Here is a 24806-nt window from a genome sequence, read left to right as displayed (position 1 = left end):
TCAATCAAGGGTCTTCGGGTGAACACTTCCTTTCCTATGGTCTAAACCATTACCTCACTTGATGTAAATCAATAACTCTCGCGATGGTAAATTTGGTTTTTAACCTCTTTACATTTATAAAAATTTAAATTAACATAATGATAAAATCATATTCTGACCCCCTTAAAATGATAAATTTATAACTTAATCTCTATAAATTTTGTATTGTTTAAACTAATACAATAATAAAAAAAACATTTTGGCCCTTCGAAGTTTTTTCATTCAATTTTAACCCCAATAATTTTTTGGCTTCCTTCCTGCTATTCATATTATTTTTCGTATTACTTTCAATTATTTATCTTATTTTATATTCGTTGTATCTCTCAAATATTTGTGCTATGTATGAAATAATATCATATTTTGTATGCTTTATTTATCATAGTATTTTAATGTTTTAACAATTGTGTATTTCTATTTTGTTTAAGATATTATATCTATGCAGTTTCATGTTATTTTGACAAACTTGTTAATGTTTTTCTTATATTATGTTTTGAAAGTGTATAGATTTTTTTTTTGCTAATTTATTATAAAAACGCAATTCTAACATTAAATCATTTGTATAAGAACTAAATTATTAAAATTATTTATTATTAATATAATATCTAAAATTTTAATGTAATTTCCCTAAATATTTCGAGTGGCATATGAGGGGTTGAGAATAACGTAGGCCGTAATTTTACTTTAATTTAGATCCACTTTTGTGCTGGGGATACTGTTTTGGGTTTAAATGATCTTTGGGCTTTCAAACCCAATTTTGGTTACAAAATCTTAATCATTATTTCAAAACGATTTCTACAACTTCTAAGTTTAAAATTGGCGTAGGAATGGTCATTAAGCTTTTCAGGGTTTTCACGGATATCGATCCACTTAATCTTGGAAAAGGTTAAGTTTTAAAATAAAGAATAAATAAATAGATTTGGAGTCACCGTCGACCTTTGGGTTAGTTATGTCGAATACCTAAAAAATATCTTTTAAAAAAAATAATTTTAAAAGATAAAAAGTTATATGTGTTTAACCAGAAACTCGTTTTGAAAACAGTTCGGGCGTCGATTATGCGTGGCGAAAGATTAGCACCCCAACAACGCCCAAAATTGGTACCTAAGCGATTATGTGTCATCTAAATATTGAAATTTACAAATTCGATATACATTTAAGTTATGATCCTCTTTTTTTTTTAAAACAATATAAGGGGTGTTATTTTGCACGAACAATTCTCGAAAATAACTTTCTTGTTAGTTAAGAAGGCATTTCCATGGATTCCCCATACAAAAAATATTGCCCTAATTTTTTAATCAAATACATATATTAAATATATTTTAACAAAACAAATTCATTTGGATATAAAATGTATTATTTTATTCGAACAATTCTTAGAAGCAGTCTCCTTGTCAGTTAAGGCGTATTTCTATAAATTCATAGTATTAAATAATATTTGAAAATATTACAACTAGCATGAAATTAATAAATATATAAATGATGGATCAAAATAATAAAGACAATGACTTTAGGGATTAAACTATACAACAACAAGAAATCAAGGCAACAATTGCAAATATATTTAAAATGCAGTGTCTACATACATTTATACTAAAGCAATGATTAATAAGTGTCTATATATATATATTTTTTTAACATAAATTAACATAGAAAACAGTTTTAATAAATAGTAATAGACACTTATATATTCTAAAGCATACACACGGGACATATATATATATATATATATATATATATTAAGTATCCATTGGACTTGTACAAACAAATAAATAACACAAACAACAAACCTCCTCAAAGAAAAAAAATGTGGTAAATGAATATATGTACATAAATGAGAAAAACAATTAAATTTCATAGTGATCAAAGTGAAAGGACAAGCAAATCCAATCTTATAATAGCAAATCTAAGGACTTAATCAGCTTATTAAACAAACATGAGTCATCCAGCATAAAAATTACATATTACAGGTACCAAAATCGAAGTAAACCCATAAAAATGTGTGGGATTAAAATAAAAGATTCAAAAACAAAATGTTAAACGTACAAACAAATAAGAAATTTAAAATAAATAAGCCTATGGTAAAATAAAAAAGCGCGCAAAATCTGGTGACCAAACTCATAAACTTCAAAAATCACAAAATAGGGCTAAAATAAAACATGAAGAAGATAAGGAGCTCGAAATAAAAAAAATGAACGTTTCATTTAGTGACTAAAATATAAAGATACATAACTCGGATGACCTCTTACATGATTAATCCTGCTAATTTCAAGAAACCCTAAACCCATAAAACAACATCATTTAGAGGGGTTTAAATACCCATTTTTATCCCATTCGGCTGAAAACATTCTTTCCTCTTCTTTTTTTTTTCTTTTTGGCCCTCTCCTTTCTTCTCCATCTCATTTCTTTTTTTTAGTTTTCTTCTCAAAACCCTCAGGCCACTGCCTCTACCAGTCCCGAAGGGGGGCCAATAACCCTTAAACGCCTAAAACTAAACCCCCTTGTCTCCTAAACTCAACATCTAAACCCCCTAATAAAAAAGAGCCCCAAATCCTAAGGGTCGTTTGGTTCACGACATAAGATATTACCGAGGAATGGAATCCTCATTCCCCCGATTGGTTGGCCGATAATCTTATTCCCGATAATCTTTTATTACCAACAGTATATTTTTTGGGGTATATTACATGGAATGTGATTACCCCCTTTCTTTAGGTATTGTTGGATTACCGGCATTTTGGACTAAAATGCCCTTAATTGTTTTTCAAAATTATTCTTCTTCTGTCTTTAAATAATAAAAATTCTACGAAAGTTAAATTACAAATTTATCCTTAAGCTATTTTAGATTTACAAAAAAGTCCATAATTAGAATTTTATATAAAGTTCAGGGGTTAAAATAAAATTTTACCCTTTCATTAAACCTATTTATCTTTCTAATTTTGTAAAAAAAATTATATAAATTTTATGAATTTAAAATTTTTTAAAGAAAATATAAAAATTAATTATAGTAATATTATAGTAGAATTCAACTTGTTAAAAAAATAAATATATAATAAGGACAATTTGGTAAAATATACATTCCAATAATATTTTATTCCTTTAACCAAACACGAAAATCTTACATTCCTACTAAACCAACCAAACACAAAATACAACATTCTCAGTATTCTTATTCCCTGGTAATCTTTTATTCCCACTGGTAATCTTACATTCCATGAACCAAACGTACCCTAAAGGTATGAGATTTACCTTCGGTTATGGGGTGTATTTTCTTCTTTATGGAGATGATGGTCTAAGGTGTAGGGAAAGGTAAGAGCTTTCTCATTTTTTATCTCTTTTTCTTGATTTTTCCTTCTCCCTGATGATTTTTTCGGTCCCCTCTACCCTTCCTTTTTTTTTGTGTCCGAACTTTTCTTTTTCAAGCCCCTCGAAAATCTCTCATTTTTACTTTTTCTTTCGATTTCCCCCTCTCAAATCTTTTTTTCTTTTCTTATGATCTCATATCGTTTTTCTTTTCTCTCCATTTCTCTTTCTAAACCGAGCCTCTCCTTTTTTCCTCAAAAATCAAAAACCCCTTATTCTTCTTTTTTGGAACCGAACCCTCCTTTTAACTGAACCTCCCCTACTTTTTATCCTTCATGCATCCTTGATTTGGTAATGTTTTGGTGAAGTCTGGTAGAGGAGATACCATAATGGATTGATCATGGCAGATCTGGTAATTACAGGGAGAGGTTATCCACTCGGGTAGGTGAAGTACATTAAATGCCATGATATTTTATTTTACTTAATTTTTCTTCTTTTCATTATTGTTACGAAATAGTGGCAGGAATGACGTTCAGGAAGTGACCAATACAGTGGTGGCAGAGGAGATCCAAGTGTGAGCGGCAGCGGCTGGAAACTAGGGCTTTAAACCCTAGTTGCTTATTTCTATTGGGTCTAGTTCTGCTGGACCGATTGGGTCACTTAGGGCAGGTTGCATTTGGGCCCAATTCGGGTTTGTAATTTAGTTTGCATAAATAAAATAATAATAATAATAATAATAATAATAATAATAATATCAAAACATTGGGACGAAAACCACTATCGACAGTTGCCCCACTTTGCTCATTCTTGTGTTAAAAAGAATAGAGCAAAGACAAAGAGATAATGAGTTTTCGTTCGGTCGACTCCATGCTTTGAAATCTGATGAGAGATCTGCTCCACTGTTTCTCCAGGGTAGATCAGATCGAGAAACATTGTCTCATTCCACTATTTTTCAGAGAAGATTGAATTGAGGTAGGCTTGTTCTATTGTCACTCAGGGAATATCAAATCTTGAAAGAGAGGGATTTGTTCCACTTCTTCCTGAGAAAAATTTGATATGGGGACTTTGATTCATTCAACTGTTCCTTAGGGAAGATTGAATCGAGTTCGATTTGCTTCTCTTGTCTTCAAGAATATCAAACTTGAAAATTAAACATTAATCCCTTGTTAGTTTGTGTTTGAGAATTCAAAAACATCATACCTGAAAGTCTTGGGATTTCATGATAATATTTGAAAATTAGTTTCTCTTGTGAAAACTTGTCTCGCAGCCACCAGATATGGGAATCTACCTTGACTTTGAGTGTCCTTTGAACCTCTCCCTTTTTGGGACTTTGAACTGGTTACTTTTTCAAAAATTTCATTTTTCATAAAAGATTTAAATGAGAAACTTTGGAAATTGTTTTCTCATTTTTTTTAATATCATGCGAAAACATCCTACCCGAAGAACTTATGGATGGCTCGAATGACTTATCATCTTTCACAAAAGGCAGATGGCGACTCCCAAAAATTATTTTAAATCAAAATCATTTATTTATTCATTTTAGTTTCCCACCAAGTAAAAATTCGTACCCGGGCGAAAACCGATTACGACAAACATCCTGGACAAAGGTCTTATGGATGGCCTGAAGGACTTATCATCTTGCTCAAAAGACTTACGGATGACACGAAGGATTTAAGAATCATGCTTGAAAGACTTACTGATGGTCTGAAGGACTTACCAATTTTGGAAATAGTTTACTAGGTAAGAAACTTTTCTTACTTTTCAAAAATTTAAATTTTCAAATTTAAATGAGAAACTTTTCTCATTTTTTGAAAAACATGTGAAAACATCATGCCTGAAGGTCTTATGGATGGCTTGAAGGATTTATCATCTTGCTCGAAAGACTTGCGGATGACCCATATGATTTAAGCATCATGCTTGAAAGACTTACTGATGGCCCGAAAGACTTACTAATTTTGGAAATAATTTACTAGGTAAGAAATTTTTCTTACTTTTCAAAAATTTCAATTTTTAGATTTAAATGAGAAAATTTTCTCATTTCTCGAAAAACAAGTGAAAACATAATGCTCGAAGGTCTTATGGATGCTCCAAATTACTTATCATCTTGCTCGAAAGACTTACGGATGACCCGAAGAATTTAAGCATCATGCTCGAAAGACTTATTGATGGCCCAAATGACTTGCCAATTTTGGAAATATTTTACTAGGTAAGAAACTTTTCTTACTTTTCAAAAATTTCAAATTTTATATTTAAATGAGAAATATTTCTCATTTTTTGAAAAACATGTGAAAATATCTTGCTCGAAGGTCTTATAGATGGCCCGAATGACTTATTATCTTGCTCGAAAGACTTACTGATTGCTCGAAGGACTTACCAAATTTGGAAATAGTTTACTAGGTAAGAAACTTTCTTACTTTTCAAAAAATTTAATTTTCAGATTTAAATGAGAAACTTTTCTCATTTTTCAAAAAACATGTGAAAACTTCTTGCCCGAAGGTCTTACGGATGGCCCGAAGGTTTTACGGATTGCCTGAGGACTTACCATATTGCTCGAAAGAATTATGGGTGACCCGAAGGATTTAAACATCATACTCAAAAGACTTACTGATGGCCCGAATGACTTACCAATTTTGGAAATAGTTTACTAGGTAAGAAACTTTTCTTACTTTTCAAAAATTTCAATTTTTAGATTTAAATGAGAAACTTTTATCATTTTTCGAAAAAGCATGTGACAACGTCCTGCCCGAAGGTCTTACGGATGGCCCGAAGGACTTATCATCTTGCTCGAAAGACTTATGGATGATCTGAAGGATTTAAGCATCATGCTCGAAAGACTTACTGATGGCCCGAAGGACTTACCAATCTTGGAAATAGTTTACTAGGTAAGAAACTTTTCTTACTTTTAAAAAATTTCAATTTTCATATTTGAATGAGAAACGTTTCTCATTTTTCGAACAACGTGTGAAAACATCCTGCCCGAAGTTCTTATAGATGGCCCGAAGGACTTATTATCTTTCTCGAAAGACTCACATATGACACGAATGATTTAAGCATCATGCTCGAAAGACTTACTAATGGCCCGAAGGACTTACCAATTTTGGAAATAGTTTACTAGGTAAGAAACTTTTCTTTCTTTTCAAAAATTTCAATTTTTAGATTTAAATGAGAAACTTTTCTCATTTTTCGAAAAATAATTCAAAACATCTTGCCCAAAGGTCTTACAGATGGCCCGAAGGACTTGTCATCTTGCTCGAAAGACTTACGAAAAACCCGAAGGATTTAAGCATCATGCTCGAAAGACTTACTGATGGCCCGAGAGACTTACTAAGTAAGAAACTTTGGAAATCATTTTCTTACTTTTTAACTTATAAAATGACTTAATGATAAGGTAACATTCCCCACTTCAAAGTAATGATTTCTTTGTGGATTGGGCCCACCCTGTTCTTCATGTTCTATCTCCTTAAACATGATTTCCTGCATTTGAGGTTTGAATTCTAGCTTCCACTTGTTGGGATTTTGATATCATGCATCTTCATTTTTCTATGAAAGATCTAAAAAAAACCATACATCTACGTGTGAAATGTGGATACAATGTAATGCATTTTCTTTTATGCAAATGATGTTTTCATGCATGCATAAATGTTGATTCAATTTTCCTTTGACTCCAAAGTGGGGAACCATGTCTTCTTCCTCTTGATCACTCTTCTCCAAGGTTTACTTAGATATCAGTGTAGCAACTTATAATTTCAAGCTTGCAACTTTGAAGAACCATATGATCATCTTATGCCTTTGCATCTTCTTTGCCTCTCATTAACATTAAAGTCTCAAAAAAGGCTTCATTTCTTGATGCGATCAGTAATATGATTTTGATGCCTCTTTCTGTCATTGGATCAAATGCGCTATTAGAGTTGTTTTTCTGGGACTCTGTCGTTAATTGATGCTCTGTTGGTTTTCTTTACAAGGTAAGCTCTGCTCAAATTCATAGTCTGCCCCTGACACTCCAAGTTGTAAAACTCACTCTCAATGTTGTTTCGGTATAAACCTTATTATCTCTACATTATCAGAATTTTTTTGTCATGCCCAAGGTGAGTATTTATGGATCCTCCCTATTTGGGTGCCAAAATTCATCCTTTATTGGTCGCACTCTTGTATTTTTGCTATGCGCTGGGACATATGTCCCTTTCAAATAGGGCGATCATCTACTTCTCGACGGGTTACCAACAACGTCACAAGGAAGTACTACAAGTTTTATCCTCCATGCCTTATCATCTCTCGGGCTAATTTCTTTAAAAATTGTGGAATGTTTCATTATTCTCACATCGCACACCTACTTCAAGGACCTTTCGCATTTGAGACTGTCCTATTTGAAAATGTTTTTCTTCTTTCTTTTATTTTAGAAATCAAATAATGAAAGAATTTTGTAAAGTATTACTCCTTAATTCAGACTCACAATTGAAGCAAATCATGAACATGAGTTTACAAAATATCAAAAGAATCAATATCTCTTTTAATATTTTCAAAGTTATAGCTTCTTGACATGTCAAAATCGATGAGTTGGCTTCAGGTTAACTTCCTCTTTTCCATGGTTTTAGTCATTGAAGATGTCATTTCTTTCTTGTTCCTTGTGAACATTATAGCATCCCCTTTTTCTTGGCTTGGTATTTTAATTGGATGCAGACAAAATAATGCAACTAGCATATTCAATTAGTAGACTTTCTAGCACATTTATATTTCGATTCTCTGAGATTTTCCATTTATTCAAGTTTCACAAACTTCCTTAGCAGAGGTAGTGCAGAGACATCAGTCTAAATATAAAATCCTGATTGCTTGTGTGAGGTTGACTATAACATGTGTTCCTCAATTCCCTTAGTTTATTTTACTGAAACTCGTTATTATACAATTTGATTTAATTTGCCATTATTTGGCTAGTTGAATTTAGCTTTATTGTATATATATATATTATAATCGCCTTCATTGGGCTAGTTGTAGGGTTCATCTCATCACAAAGTCTTTGACTTGACAATTGCATCAGAGCAAACACCGAACTATCGAGTTCCAGAGCAATGTCATGGTTTGAATGCAATCTATTCATAAAACTGGGGCTTTTGAGTTTCCTCTATAACCAATTACTTTAGTGGAATAACTCAACTTTATTGTATAATCTATAATAATAAATTATTAACCTTTTGAGTATTCATGTTTAGAATTTCTTAAGCTTATCGAGAAGAACATGTTATAGTCTAGGTATATTTGATGGTCAAACAATCCCATATTTAGAGTTTAGTTCCTAAACAACTGACCTATACTAAATTTATTCACTCTATCATTCTATTTGTGAAGATTATGATCATCACTGAATGTCCTCAACAGAAGTGTAGTCTAGTCAATTTTGCAGTGTCATACATAATAGATGTCCTATGTTATCCGCTCCTATGCATACCTGAATACTAAGCCTCTTGTTCATTTCCTTATGAGATGAGAAGGATATATTGGTCCATACAAGAGAAGGGTATGGTGTTCGAGCTTATCTTCTGGGGTAAGGTCTAGAGTCCTTGTTTTATCAGTTTTGAATCTTGTCACTTTGTCAAAGATCTATAACTCTAATCATTTAAAGATTTTTTAGTTCAATTGTCATACTCAATGCTTGATTTTATAAGGGACAACTCAACACCTGAGCATGAGTTTATCAGTTTTGAATCTTGTCATACTCAATGCTCGCCATCTTTAAAGTAACAAAAGTTTATTTAAATATCCTTACAAAAAAGCTGAGAAATGATAAAAAAAAATTCAAACAAGATGATGCAAATGGAATAAAACTCCATGATGGATGAAATGATCTATTCCTAATTAGGATGCCCCATTACTCATCTAATGCAGTGGTACTTGACTCAATCGGATGCTACATATCATGTTTTGATGCCCCACTCAAGTTCGCCATCCACTGTTCCACCAATTCTTATGCCAAGGTTCCATTCTCAACAAGCATATCTCTCTCGTTTAACTGCAGCCTACAATTCCCCTTAGAATGTTCAGATGCCCCAAGTGGAAATTTTAGGGCATGTTCTTTAAAGCTTTAATTGACTTTCATCCTTATTCCCTGAAGATCCTGACACTTTGGAGCTAAGCCTTTAACATATCGATATTGCCCCACAAAGGCATCAACTAGATCGACCCATCTCTTGATTTTCTCTCAATTCAAATGATTATATCATCTTATATATGGCCTAGTAAGACTATCATGGAAGTAATGAATCAACATATTATCATCATTTAAGTACCCTTCCATCTTTCTGCAAAATATTCTTAGGTGGATCAGAGGACAACTAGTGTAATCATATTTCTAAAAATGAGGCACTCTAAATTCATGTAGGATGACCAAATCAGGGACCAAGCTGAGTTCACTCGCTTCTAGTTCTTTGTGGGGGCATTAACATTTTTCATAGCTCCAATTTCTTCTTTCAAGCACTTGAATTTATCTTCAAATTGCTCATGAAAAATAAGGTTATTCTTTAGGTTTGAGTGGGATGCTCCAGGGCAGGTTATTATTCTCGACGTATTAGTCTGATAACACTGATATCCTTTATTAGTTATCTTCTCTCTATCAGCAACCTTGGTTGCCATCACCTGGATGATCTGATTCGATACATCTTGCAGATAACCCGATGCTTGATCCCTCCTATCTTGTTGTAACCTGGCCAACTGATCTTGTGAACCCTCATGAGATTGCTCCATTATTTCCATTTGTTTATTCATAATGATGGGGAAGTAGTATGAATGATTGATCTTGGTATTACTGTCACATAACCCTCCATAAATTATTTTCATGTTTTTATAACTAATGCATATAAAAAGGCTTAAATAAACAAATGCGATGCAAATGCATGTAAAGGCGTCATTCTAGAGTGACCATCTTAAAACAACTTTCATTTAACATAAAAGGTTTCGGTACATCAAACAAACTTTTATATATAAGGGATAACTTTCACTCCTAACTTTTCTATCTCTCTCAAAATCCAAGTTAACTTCCACTCATGCTCAGGTGTTGAGTTGTCAATCTGCTTCAATTGTCTTGTAAAGCCAGCTAAATCAACCAATTTGTGAGTCACATTGCTTGATTGGGCAGCAACTTCTTGCATGACGTCTTCTTTTTCCTTTATCTTCTGGTCAATTCTCAGAGTTGTAGACAATATTGTTCAATTTTCCTTGTAAGAAAGTCTTTGTGGTTACGAAGTTCTCGTGCAAGATCTCCATAATCATCTACAATCTTCATCAATGTCTTATTCTTGGCTCTAGTGGCTTCTAACTCAGCATCATTCTCACGCTTGTGGCACTGATATGAAGCTTCTATATTAGCTATGGACATATTCAACATCTGATTTTCGGCTTGACATCTTCCCAAATCAATAATGGATGTATTGCACCTTTCTTCTATAATTCGTAAATCATAAAAGAACTTCTTGTCTCGACCTTCATGCACCTTGCAATTCTTTCTCCATTATTCAGTATCATTTCTCAATTTAGTGACCCCTTTTTCCAACTCCTCTGGGGTATTTCCTATACCAGCATTTTAAAGGCTTGACTGATCCTTTGAAAACCATTACACATGGCTTCTATCTCTCTATTTAATTTATTCTTTTCATTATTTAAATGCCAAACTTGAGATTCATACTTTAGCAAATCTTCTTCCTCCTAGATACCCCCACTAATACCCTTACCTTTGAAAATTTTTGGATCCATCCTAATGGGATAATCCATTACCAAACTAGGTCGACCTTTCATTTCGAACTCCAATATTCCATGCTCCAAAATGTGATGGACTCGATGCTTGAAGGCAGTGCAATTCTCAATGGAATGTCCTTGAGCTCTTACATGATATTCGAAACGAACATTGACATCATACCAATTTGGATATAGAGGTTGCCAAGGTTTCTCATAATGCAAGGCCACCTCTCGGGCTTCTAACAACTTATCATACAACTCCTTATATGATATATGGACAAAATCAAAATGAGAACCACGTTTTAGCTTGGATTAACCTGATGTCTTCATGTTTATTTCTCCTAACATTGTAAGTAAACTCTCAAATGCCCATGATTTCTTCTTGCATGACTTCTTTTCATCTTTATGAAATTCTATAGTTGTCATCATTTCCTTGGTATCCCCAGACAACTTACTGATACGAATGGTGATTTTGCGTGATTTCTCATATCGGCTAGCATCAGCTTATTCTAAAGCAGTCCCTTGTGTACTTGACATCGCATGATCCCTTTTATCAAGCTCTTTCCTTTCTTTTACAGATGTCTCTTTTCCTCTGGCCAAAGAAGCTATTATGTCCATCATCTTCGACATTTTCTCTCATATCTCTCATATCTCCTTTTGTTTTTCATTGGATACACAATCCTTGGGCGCATAGCTCTCCATTATTTTTGGAGTTTCCTTAAGATGTCATTCCCTAGCTGTGTTATAGTTTACTTGATCATGAAATCCTTTTTCCATCATGAAAACCTTTTACTCTGATGACCACTCACAAATCAACATCTTGATTTTGTCATAGACATGCGATGCAAGCAAAAAGAAAAACAACATTTAAACAAGTTAGTACAAATAAGATAACAAAATGGAAAGAATTATTATAAAGTCAACAATAGCAAAATAAATAGATTAATAAGCTAATGCAATACAAGAATGCAAATGCAAATGCACAAGGTGTTAGTTTCAAAAGTAACCAACATAGAACAACCTTCATCAGACCATAAGTTCTCCTTACACTAGAAAGATGAGCTTTATTTTCTTCATTTACTTGATCTAGGCCTTTCTCATAATTTGATATTGTCTTCGTAGTCGTTGTTGGACTTATAAAAGTATTGATCCGCCTATCTTTTTTTAATTCACCTATTGTAATTATTGGATATCTAGACCTCCATTTCCTTGGGATTCTTCAATAGGAAAGCAGCCTTGATATCTCATGAAGGATCTTCTCATTCTTGACTCAACTAGGATATTGTTATTTGGTACCATCTTGATCTTTTTTCATTTAACACGAGTCTTCGATCGACTTTGAGCTCTTCTCTCGTCGATCAACTTTGTTTGTAAGTCATCGCTCTTACAGATTTGACTACCTAGTTATGAAACTCTTATGTAGATATGAAAACCTTCTAATTTGGTTAATCACTTGTGAATTAACACCTTGTTTGGTTATGATGTGAAAATGCAAATGCCAATAGAAGACAGAAAAATAAGATAAAACAAAAGAAATTGTTAGTACCACTTAACCAAAAAGCAAAAGAAATATTAACAAAAGGAAACCATCCTACCCAACATGGTATCTACCCTGACATGTTTTTATAACAATTCTACCCATAGATGTTTTCTACCCACATGCTTTGTTCAACGTATAAATCCTAACCTCATTTTTCTAATTCACAGGCTTCGTACGGAAATATAAAACCTAATCGCATACTCTTCTACTTCTCATTCTTTTTGCAAAATAAATAAATAAATCTGAGGAAAAGGTTATAATGACTTCCCCTTTGTGACTTTTGAAGAACTGACTCCATCATCACTCATTATAGGCTTAAACGGGTCGAGTTGAATTCAAGAGGATGCATTTCCCTATGTCCATGCAAGGAAACTTAATGTTTCACTCGTAAACACAAGGCATATGTACCCCAGAGGTTAATTGTTAAAGCCCATGCAGAGAAAAATAATTTTTCTCACGTAAGCGTAGCGTTCACCCCTACCTAAAGGGACAAAACACAGTTAGAAGGATCTAAATATCCGTGGTTTTAGCGTGTGTAAGGGAAACTCACAATCCTTTGCCTCGATCTAAAAACAAACAAACTTAAAAAAATAAGAAATCTAAAACATGTAAATCACACGTCAATACAACTAATAAATAAAATATGTACGATACAATGCAAACAAAACATGAGGATCAAAATTTAAATATCATTAAAATTTACAATTTTTAACTAAAAAGATAACATATAATCGATTACGGTCTGACTCTATAATATCCCCAGCGGAATCGTCAAGCTGTCGGAACGATCCTTAAGCTTTTTAGGGCTATGGCGGGGATCGATCCAACTTAATCTTGGAAAGGTTGGGTTTTAAAATAAAGAACAAATAAATAGATTTGGGGTCTCTATCGACCTGGGTTAGGTAGGCCGAATACCTAGAAAATATCTTTTAAAATAATTTTAAGAAAAATAATTTTAAAAGATAAAAAGTGATATGTGTTTAACCAAAAACTCGTTTTGAAAAGGGTTCAGGAGTCGATTATGCGTGGGGAATGATTAACACCCCCACAACGCCCAAAATCAGTACCTAAGCAATTATATGTCAACTAAATATTGAAATTTGCAAATTTGAATATGCATTTAAATTATGATCCTTTTTTTAAAAAAATATAACGGGTGTTATTCTGCACGAACAATTCTCGTAAATAAATTTCTTGTTAGTTAAGAGGGCATTTCCATGGATTCCCCATACAAAATAATATTACCCTAAATTTTAATAATATATATATATTTTAAATATATTTTAACAAAACAAATTCATTTCGACATAAAATGTATTATTTTGTTCGAATAATTCTTGGAAACAGTCTCCTTGTCAGTTTAAGGCGTATTTCCATAAATTCCTCGTGTTAAATAATATTGAAAATATTACAACTAGCAAGAAATTAACAAAACGTAAATGATGGATCAAAATAATAAAGACAGTAACTTTAGGGATTAAACTATACAACCAACAAGAAATCAAGGCAACCATTACAAATATATTAAAAATGCAATGTCTACCTACATTTATACTAAGCATTGATTAATACTCTTCAAGTGTCTATATATATTTTATACATAAATTAACATAGAAAACAGTGATAAAAATAGTAAGAGACACTTATATATTCTAAAGCTACACACGGAAAAAATGATTATATATATATTAAGTATCCATTGTACTTATACAAATGAATAAATAACACAAATAGCAAACCTCTTTAAAGAAAAAATCTGGTAAATGAACATATGTACATAAATGAGAAAAAAACAAATAAATTGCATAGTGATCAAAATGAAAGGACAAGCAAATCCAATCTTATAATAGCAAATCTAAGGACTTAATCGGCTGATTAAACAAACATGAGTCATCCAGCATAAAAATTACATATTCCAGGGACCAAAATCGAAGCAAACCCATAAGCATGTGTGGGATTAAAATAAAAGATTCAAAAACAACATGTTAAATGTACAAACAAATAAAAAATTTAAAATAACTAAGCGTAGGAACTAAAATAAAAAGTGCGCAAAATCTGGTGACCAAACTCATAAACTTCAAAAATCGCGAAATAGGGCTAATATAAAACATGAAGAAAATAAAAGCTCGAAATAAAAAAAAATAAAGTTTCATTTAGTGACTAAAATATAAAGATACATAACTCGGATGACCTCTTACATGATAACCCATGTGTTAATTTCAAGAAAACCTTAGACCCTTAGAACGACGTCGTTTTGAGGGATTAACATCCTTTTTTTATCCCATCCGATTGAAAATCTTCTTTCCTCTTCTTTTTTCCCTTTTCGACCGTTCTCCCTTCTTTTCCCTCTCATTTCTTTCTTTTTTTTATTTTTCTTCTCAAAACCCTCTAGCCACCGCCTCTACCGACCCCGACGAGAGCCCCTAAATACCTAAAACTAAACCCCTCATCTCCTAAACTCAACATCTAAAACCCCCTAATAAAAACGAGCCCTAAATCCTAAAGGTATGAGATTACCTTCGGTTATAGGGGTGTATTTACTTCTTTATGGCGACGACGATCTTGGGGTAGGGAAAGGTAAGATTTTCTCCTTTTTTCCTCTTTTTCCGATTTTTCCTTCTCTCTACTGATTTTTCGGTCCCCTCTCCCTTCCTTTTTTTTGTTGTGTTCGAACTTTTTTTTCAATATCCCTTAAATCTCTCTCCCTTTTTCTTTTTCTTTCGATTTCCCCTCAAATATTTTTGTTCTTTTCTTTCGATCTCCTCTCATTTTTTCTTTTCTCTCATTTCTCTTTCTAAATCGAGCCTCTCTTTTTTCTCCTAAAAAACCAAAAACCCCTTTTTCTTTATTTTTTTCTAAACCAAACCTTCCTTTTAACCAGATCTGGTGATTGCAGGGAGAGGTTCTCCACTCGGGTAGTTGAAGTCCATTAAATGCCCTGATTTTTTTATTTTACTGAATTTTTCTTCTTCTCCCTACTATTACGAAACAGTGGTATGAATGATGTCTTGACAGTGACCAATACGGTGGTCGGATCACGAACCGGTGGTGGCAGAGGAGATCCCAGTGTGAACGACGGCGGTTGGAAACTAGGTTTCAAACCCTACTTGCTTATTTCTGTTGGGCTTGGAGTTTGGGCCTGGTTCTATTGGGTAGATCTGGTCACTTGGGGCAGGTTGCATTTGGGCCCAATTCGGGTTTGTAATTTAGCTTGCATAAAGAAAAATAATATTAAATATATAATAATAATAATAATAATAATAATAATAATAATAATAATAATAATCAAAGCATCTGGACAAAAACCACTGTCAACAATTGGTAATTAATATTATTGAGAGAATTTAACTCTTTCAAATAAAATTTATAAAAATATTGTTAGTCGAATAATTAATCAATAATTAATATTATTAAATATTAATGTATTGAAATTTTGTCTTAATACTTTATCGTGAGTTGTTCGAACTCGACTCGATTAAAATTTGGTAAACACTCGACTTGAACTCAAACTCAACTCGAAATCTTAACAAGATGAGTGGAGCAAAGTCTAACTTGACTTGATAAGTTCGCGAGTAGCTCACAAGTTGCTCAACTCATTAAACACTCCTAGATCTGACAATGCTATATATTTTGACTAAGTTTGTCATGAGCTTATATCATCTGTTGTATCCAATGCTTATGTTTATGGTAATACAAGTTCTTACAACACGCTTTTCCTCTTATAAGTCTAGAAGTGATTTTTAATGTGGTTAGTTTTTCTTTTAAAAAAAATAGTATGCTATTGATATTTGTAATTATCTCTCCAATACTATGATCATATCTCAAAATTAATAATGTTTTTAAAAAACAGTAATAATAATGATTCAATTTGCGTCATTAGTTTTTCCACTAATGTTTTTCTCGATCGTTGCATATATTAGTTGCTGATATATATCATAACTATTAATATAATCTAACTTTAATTAAAAATTTTGATAGATTTAATAATTTATAAATAAAAATCATATTAATTTAATTAATATCATTTATTAGTTGAACTTATAAGTTCAAAACACATTTAAATGTGTATTATATTTTACTTAATTAGTAAAAAATTATAAAAAGAAGAATCATCTAATGATAATGTATTCTTAGAATTTAGTCGTCGGACCCATGGGACTGGTTGAATGTCACTGGTACTTCTCTCTTTCTCACTCTTCCATCATTACAATTTAAAGTGCTATTTGAATTTTTCTATTTTATATTGAATTTAAGACTAACCTCATCAAATTTTGATAAACTTAAATATAAAAAAAAATAAAAAATAAATAAAAGCCCGCATGTTATATAAACAATGGTGACTTGAGCTAGGTAGTATACATGCAACAACCACCCGGGTTTGAGCGTTGCGCTAAAGATGGTACCCCACTGGTGTGTAAATTACATAAAGCTCTCTATGGCCTTCGACAGGCTCCACACAACTGAAATGATAAGCTTAAATCATGTTTTTTGGAGCTCGGGTTTGTTGAATCAAAGGCAGATGTGTCTTTGTTTGCTCGAATTCAAGATGACTGCAGTACATATTCTTTGGTATATGTCGATGATATCATCATCACTGGAACTTCTTCTTCTATTGTTGATCATGTTATTCATTTACTCAGCTCTCGGTTCTCGCTTAAAGATGTTGGTGAACTATCCTATTTCTTAGGAATAGAAGTTAAGAAAGTTGGTGATAACCTGCAATGGTTGCGACAAAGAGTACTGATCGGCAAAGTGAACTAATGAAAAATGCTAGAGAGTATAGAAGTATTGTGGGTGCTCTTCTGTATGTCTGCCATACACGGCCTGACATTGCATTTGCAGTTAATAAAGCTGCTCAATTCATGCAGTCTCCCCGAATGAATCACTTTGCAGCTGTTAAACGTATTCTACGCTATCTGGCAGGATCGCTTGATCATGGCTTGATGTTTATAAAGGGTGATGCTCGGTTATGTATTAAAGCATTCTCGGATGTTGATTGGGCAGGTGATGCCACTGATCGTAGGTCCATGACTGGTTACTGCGTGTTTCTCAGCGATTGTTTGGTTGCGTGGAATTCGAAAAAGCAGAAAACTGTCTCTCGTTCAACAATGGAGGCAGAGTATCGAAGTGTGGCTGAGTCGGCAGCGGAGGTGACCTGGCTTACTGCGTTGTTGTGTGATCTTGGATTGTCGCTACAAGAAGCACTTGTTATCTGGTGCGACAACACAAGTGATGTGGCTTTGAGTGTGAACCCAGTTTGTCATGCTCGGTCCAAGCATGTTGAACTCGATGTTCATTTTATTTGTGAGAAGATTACAGCCGGTGCACTTCGGGTTAGTTACGTTCCTGCTGAATTCCAAGTCGCAGATGGGCTGACCAAGCCACTGACTAAACTTGCATTTGAGCAATTTCATGGGAAGTTGAGGGTTATTTCTTGTTAAAGAAGAGGGGAAAAAAAGAAGTGGAGAGAATGTTGAGATATGCTTGTATGTCATGCAGTATACGCACATACATGTGTGTCATGCATGTATGCTAAAAGATGGTGATAGATTTGGTTAATCTTCACGTGAAGTCTGTTAGGAATTAGTTTCAAGGTTGTTAGGCTGTTAATTAGAGAGTTATAAATGTAAGTGTAAGCAAGGTGCTAATTCAAGTGAATACAATATGCATTTCTTCTACAAGTTTATTTTCTTTCTTTGTTGCAAGTCCTTGCTGTTTAACATTATGAAAATATAAAATTAAATAATCATGTGTAATTGCCGGCGTTTTTCCCGAAAAATTATCTTTTTAATTTAATATTCCCGATCAGGCACCGGTTAGACTATATTTCCAAATATAACACCCTTTACAGTAAGGCGCGCCCCCTGCAGTGCGCTATATGCTGATTTGGTGCCACGTGGGGTAAGGCGCGCCCCCTGCGGCTCGCCTTATGCTGACATGGATACACGTGTGTATAGCGTGGGGTAGGTTGGTAATTAAGGGTATAGCCCGTGGCAGGGGCCGCACCTTACCTATGATTCTGACACGTGTCAGAAAGGTGCGACCCCTGCCGTGCGCTATACCCTTAATTACCAACCTACCCCAGCCCGTTCACACCCATCACTCCCTATAAATACCCCCATTCTCAATCACTTTCATCACACCAAATCCTCTCAACTTCTCTCAAATACTCTTATATTCTCTTATTAAGGTATATTTTATTATATTTAGTATTTTTTAGTAATTTATTTAATTTATTTAATTGTTTAATATTTTATTTAATTAATTTTTTTTGTAGATATAAAATGGAAGGCGATCTACTTTGGTTGGATGGAAATCATATATCTCGACACTTTGTTGATACGGTAACATTTTAACGTTTTAATTTAATTAATTAATTTATTTATTTAATGCATGATTATTAGTTTAAAAATTAATTTGTGTAATTATTTATATTTTAGGAGAGAGATCGTATATTAGATCCTTTTATTAGGAACCTTAAGTTAGTTATACCTACTCGTGTAATGCCGGACTAATCGTGCAACCAAGTTCATTGTATGTGGTTGGAACATCATGGTGACTTTCATCTGGCCGGATCACTCAGTTGGGGCTCAGCAGTTTTGGCTTGCCTTTACAGGGAGATGTGTCGAGCCATTGACTACAGGCGTAATGCTATCGGTGGATATCTCCTACTACTGTAGTCTTGGGCATGGTATCGATTGGTATCGATTGCCCTTTTTATGTCCCATTGTCAAGAACCCATTCGTATTTCCGCTACTCCTGAGGTAATTATAAAACTGATTTTGTATATTAATAATTTTATACAGTGAATAAGAAATTATTTTTCTTGAATAGGTGGTCTACTGATAGGAAAAATCATCAGCAGCTACCTGATGATTTAGAAAAAATTAGGGTGTTAATTGATCAGAAGGCTGGCACACGGGTATGAATTTTAATGTTTAAACATTGATTTTAGATTATAATTATATAATTAGATTATTATTTTGATAAATACATATATATTTGTTTAGTTTGAATGGGTGTCATATTCTACTGATGATGTGAGGGCAGTGATCTCACCTGAGTTGAGGGGTCCATCAGATGTTTGGATAGCGATAGACCCTTTGATATATTATATGACCGTCGAGTGGCACTCTACTGATCGCGTGCTCCGGCAATTTGGTTGTTTTCAACCAATTCAGGAAGCACCTCGCAATATGGTCGAGTTGTATAGCATAGATAGACGCGGTAAGACCGATACAGATTGGCTGGTGAGGCATCATCAGTGGGTCGTGTTGTGAGAGGATCGACATCGGCGCCTTCCCTGTAGAGAGCCCATTTTTAATGACCTCTTGATGGTTGCTGACGGTTATTATGTCTGGTTCAACAGAAACGGGAAACCGTTTCTACTTCTCGAGGATGCACGAAGGCGGACCTTTCCACGACATCGACAGAGACGTTCACCGACACAGCACCATCGTCCCCGGACTCGTGGACGGAGAGCAGGTGCTTTCGGTTTATCTTCAGCTGCACCAGCAGGACCTTCACAGTAGCCACCGTCTGCATCGACTTACATACCACAACCATATGTTATGTTGCCACTGCCATTCCCTTACCCGATGCCGCCGCTGCCACCATCACCTGGTTTTATGACCCCACCGCCGCCACCTTTACAGAGTTATATGACCCCTCCTGGAGGCTATTATGGGTCTATGCTTTCATATTTGACTTGGGGTTCATATGCTAGATATTTGGCGGGTTCAGCCTCATCACCCATGGCCGCAACACAAACACCTCCTGTACAGTTTTCACACTCAGCAATGTCTAGGTTTTATGAGTTTTCCCAGTTTTCGCAGGCCGGAGGGATACTCAATCATACACCTCCAGGGTCCTTATTCTATGAAGGTGCTTCATCGTCATCATCTCCTCATCAATAAAATGTAGTTGCTCAAGACGACGACGATGACGACGACGATGATGACGACGATGACGACGACGATGATGATGGTGATGATGATGACAACGAGGAGTCACAACCAATGATACGAAGAAATCCTCCTCGAGACCGACAACCACCACCCTGCAGAACACATTCGTGTCGCAGGCATCGATAGATTTTTGTTTTTTATACTTGTATTTAGTACTTTTTTATTGGACATTTTTATTGTAATTTTTTTATTATTTATCATTTAATACTTACTTTGTTAATTTATCATTTAATTTAAGTGATTGTAATTTGGTTATCATTTATCATTTAATACTTAATGTATCGTTAATATCAATTATTCGTTAATATAACGCCAACGTCTAATCTCGTATAATTGTATCGTTTTTTATTGTACCCATACTGTGATTGTATAGCTGACCCTGCAGAACACATTCGCGTCGCAGGCATCGATAGATTTTTGTTTTTTTTTATACTTGTATTTAGTACTTTTTTATTGTAGTGTTTTTATTGGACATTTTTATGTAATTTTTTTATTATTTATCATTTAATACTTACTTTGTTAATTTATCATTTAATTTAAGTGATTGTAATTTGGTTATCATTTATCATTTAATACTTATATCGTTAATATCATTATTCGTTAATATACGCCAACGTCTAATCTTGTATATTGTATCATTTTTTTTTTATTGTACCCATACTGCGATTGTATAGCTGAAATCAACACTACAACAGCTATATGAGAGCTTTCTTTTACCATGGGCATGATGGCTTGGCATATCACTTCAGAGTCCAAGTTGGATGATCTTGGTTGAACCCTCCAGCACAACATGTGTGAGGACGTTGTATATTGTTAGTTCTCATATGTTTTTTTCCTCTTCCTCTTCGATACGTGAACCATCCAATTGCATCCGTTTTCGTGTCGGGCATAGTAGCATACATATTTTCGGTCGTGGAACGGTCGACTCTGGACTGAACAGAATTACGGATATTGTAATTTTTAATAGCCATCATCGCTTTTTCCTTGCTTGAAAACTCCATGCCTAAAGATAACTCACCATTATTTATTGTATGAGTAATACCATAGTCACTGAGATGAGCTATCCGCAAATTCTGGCCGTACATTGCATCATAATCAGCTTCATACATGTGTGCTGGAGGGTCGTTTGTGCCACATTTGTTGGAACTTCATCTACATCATCATCACCATCAGAGTTGAATTGAGGTGATTTTGGGTGAATGAATAGTCCAGTCTCAGCACCATCCGCACCAGCTCACGAAGCGGTTCTTCTGGTGGAGATGGGTTCCTCCATGCTCTCCACATTTAGGTGAAGAACCTACTACTGGAACGCCTTCCCCTTGAACTAGAAGGCATATCTGGATTGAGATCGAAAAGCTCGCTGTCGATGCCTCCCCCTGGACTTGAAGCCATCGTGTCAAATGGAAACTGCACAGATTGTTGCGTCGATGGCATCTCCATATTAAGGTCAAAGAATTTCAGATGAATGCCTTCCCCTCGAACTGGACGCGATGTTGCCATACGGATTGTTCATGGCCCACTTCGGTACATATCGTAAGGAGTTGCGGATGAATGTCTCCCCATTGAAGTTGATGTGTCGGCACCATGATGTGGATTTCCCATTATGGCATTAAAATCATACTGTAGTCGGGCTGTCAACTTGTTCACCAGCCCATAGTGTGATTCTTAATGGCTGACCCCGAATAGCACGCACTTGAACAAACTTTGCATACATCTCAATATCGCCGTATGAATAATTACTTGAGATCAGACATCGTTTCAACATCATCATTGTTTGATAGTTCGAACGTTGTATAAATTAATGTCAACAATGATGTTGGAATCTGTACTACAACGACGACATTCTTCTACTACTTCCAATATGAACCTTCCTCGAAATCTTCGTATCAGCTCCTCAAGAGTTATTTTTCTTGAATGATTTTAACACACTCATTTGATACGAAAACAACGTCGTTTCATCTTCTTGAATTTCTCCATTATAATAAACAATAGCTGAAAGTCGCGTCATTCTTAGAGTTTAAAAGTGCAACAATATTATATCTACAAAAAAACAACTGAAACAAACCTAATTAAATAAATAATATATGAAAAAATATAACAGAATAAATTTTTTACACATAAACGTAAATAATTTAAATAATATAATTTTATATTATTACCTACACCGCAAAAATATTTCGACGTATGCTCCCACTTTCTAATTCTACAAACACATAAATTAATTGAAAACGATTAGTATAATATTTTTTCAAATAATCATATATAAATATAAAATAAATATTATAACAAATTACCTTATAACGAAAGATCGAGCAAACTTCTGAATCAAATAAGATGATTGTCGGATGTTATTTACTGATTAAAGGATTGTTGGTGAGAGAGTTTACGGGGACGGCTATTTATAGCCGAGAGAGGATGCCTTAAAGCCGAGAAATTTGGGAAAATAATGCAAGGCGCGGTCCTTGCACTGCGCCTTGTATTATACATGTTTGATAATTGAGATAATTGAATAGCGCGGCCCCTGCCCCGCGCCATACACACGTGTATCTATGTCAGCATAAGGCGCGCCTCAGGGGGCGCACCTTACCCCACGTGGTGCCAAATCAGCGTATAGCGCGTTGTAGGGGGCGCGCCTTACTGCAAAGGATGTTAGATCGGGAAATATAGTCTGACTGGTGCCTGATCGGAAATATTAAATTAAAAAGATGATTTTTTGGGAAAAACACCGTAATTGTCTGATTCACTAGTAATATATTCATTATTATCTTAATTATTAACCAAATATCAAATCACTTATCTTAAATGTGATTTTGTAAAGGGAAATATTGTATGTGAAATATTGACAAGGGTAGCATGTCGTAAGATCTTAAAATTTAAGGGTTCATTTAGTTTTAGAAAATACTTTTTATTTTTATTTTCTGTTTTTATTTTTAAAAAATAGTTTTCATTTTCAACTTTTTTAAAAAATAGAAAACATGTTTGGTTAATATAAATGAAAACTTTAATTCAAAATTAAAATAGTATAAATGTATGTTGTATCCAATTTTTAAAATAAAAAATAAATAAATAGTTATTAATAATTAATTAATATTATTATAAATTCATTACATAAATTTAACAGATGGCTTATGTAAATATAAAACAATAAACTGATAAGAAATTTCATAACACAAATTTATTTTAGTTATAATAAAAATATAATGTTACATATTGAACATCAATTACATTTAAAAAATACACAAAATTTTGTTATAAGCAATAGCACAAAAAAGTGTTATTAACATAAAAAATTGTTTAGTGACAATTGAGACCCTTAAACTTTTGGGGGAAAATAATTAGGGTATTCCCTGAATTCTTTTTTGGACCAAATATGATCCTTAAACTTAGAAAAAAAAAATCTAACCTTTAAATAGGGGAATCAAACGTTAACAGTCACGACACTTACGTGATAGTTCATAAACTTACATGGCAATCTACAATTTTAATGTGATAGTTCACGGTATTGTTGTGGTGGTACTCGATAGACGATGATGTGATAGATGGACTTAATCGATTATTAAAAAGTTTGAGGACTTGTTTAATTTAAAAATTAAAAATTTATTTAGATTTAAAATATAAAATATAAACAATTATTAGGATATTCAATACATTAAATATAAAAATATTACAAAATTAAATTATTAAAAATTTTAATTTAAGGACTACATGGAGTGTAAAAAAATGTTTAGGGACCATATTGATTTTTATATAAAAGTTTGAAGGTTTCATTAAATCAAAAAAATTATTGTTAGAATGATTTAAACATGTGTAAGTTAAGTTAAAGATCTAGATATCATGTTTCCTTATTTTCAAGTTTTCAAAACAATTTTAGCGAAAATATTGAAAGCATGTTTTTTATGTTTTCATATTTTCACTTATTTTGTTTATTTTTCAAAAGTCATTTTCTAAATTTAAAACCAAATATGTTTTTTTCAACGTTTTCTATTTTCTAAGAAAATGAAAATAACCGATATTTTCTAAAACCAAACAGACCCTAAGGTTCCACGTTTTGAAAAAAAAATCTATTAATTTAGAGAGAAAAAATTATTTTTCCATGACAAGATTTAACAAAATCCTTCTAATTTTCTCTCTTATTATCTCAAGAATTCAATTGTAACCAATTCTCCTTAAAAAAACTACCAAATTTAAGGTGTTTCCAATTTCGTCTCATTAAAAAATATTTTAAGTACCTTATTTTAATAAAATAA

The sequence above is a fragment of the Hibiscus syriacus genome, unplaced genomic scaffold (assembly GCF_006381635.1).
Source record: "Hibiscus syriacus cultivar Baekdansim isolate YM2019G1 unplaced genomic scaffold, ASM638163v2 tig00111644_pilon, whole genome shotgun sequence".
NCBI lineage: Eukaryota > Viridiplantae > Streptophyta > Magnoliopsida > Malvales > Malvaceae > Hibiscus > Hibiscus syriacus.
Note: the sequence above shows the minus strand (reverse complement) of the source record.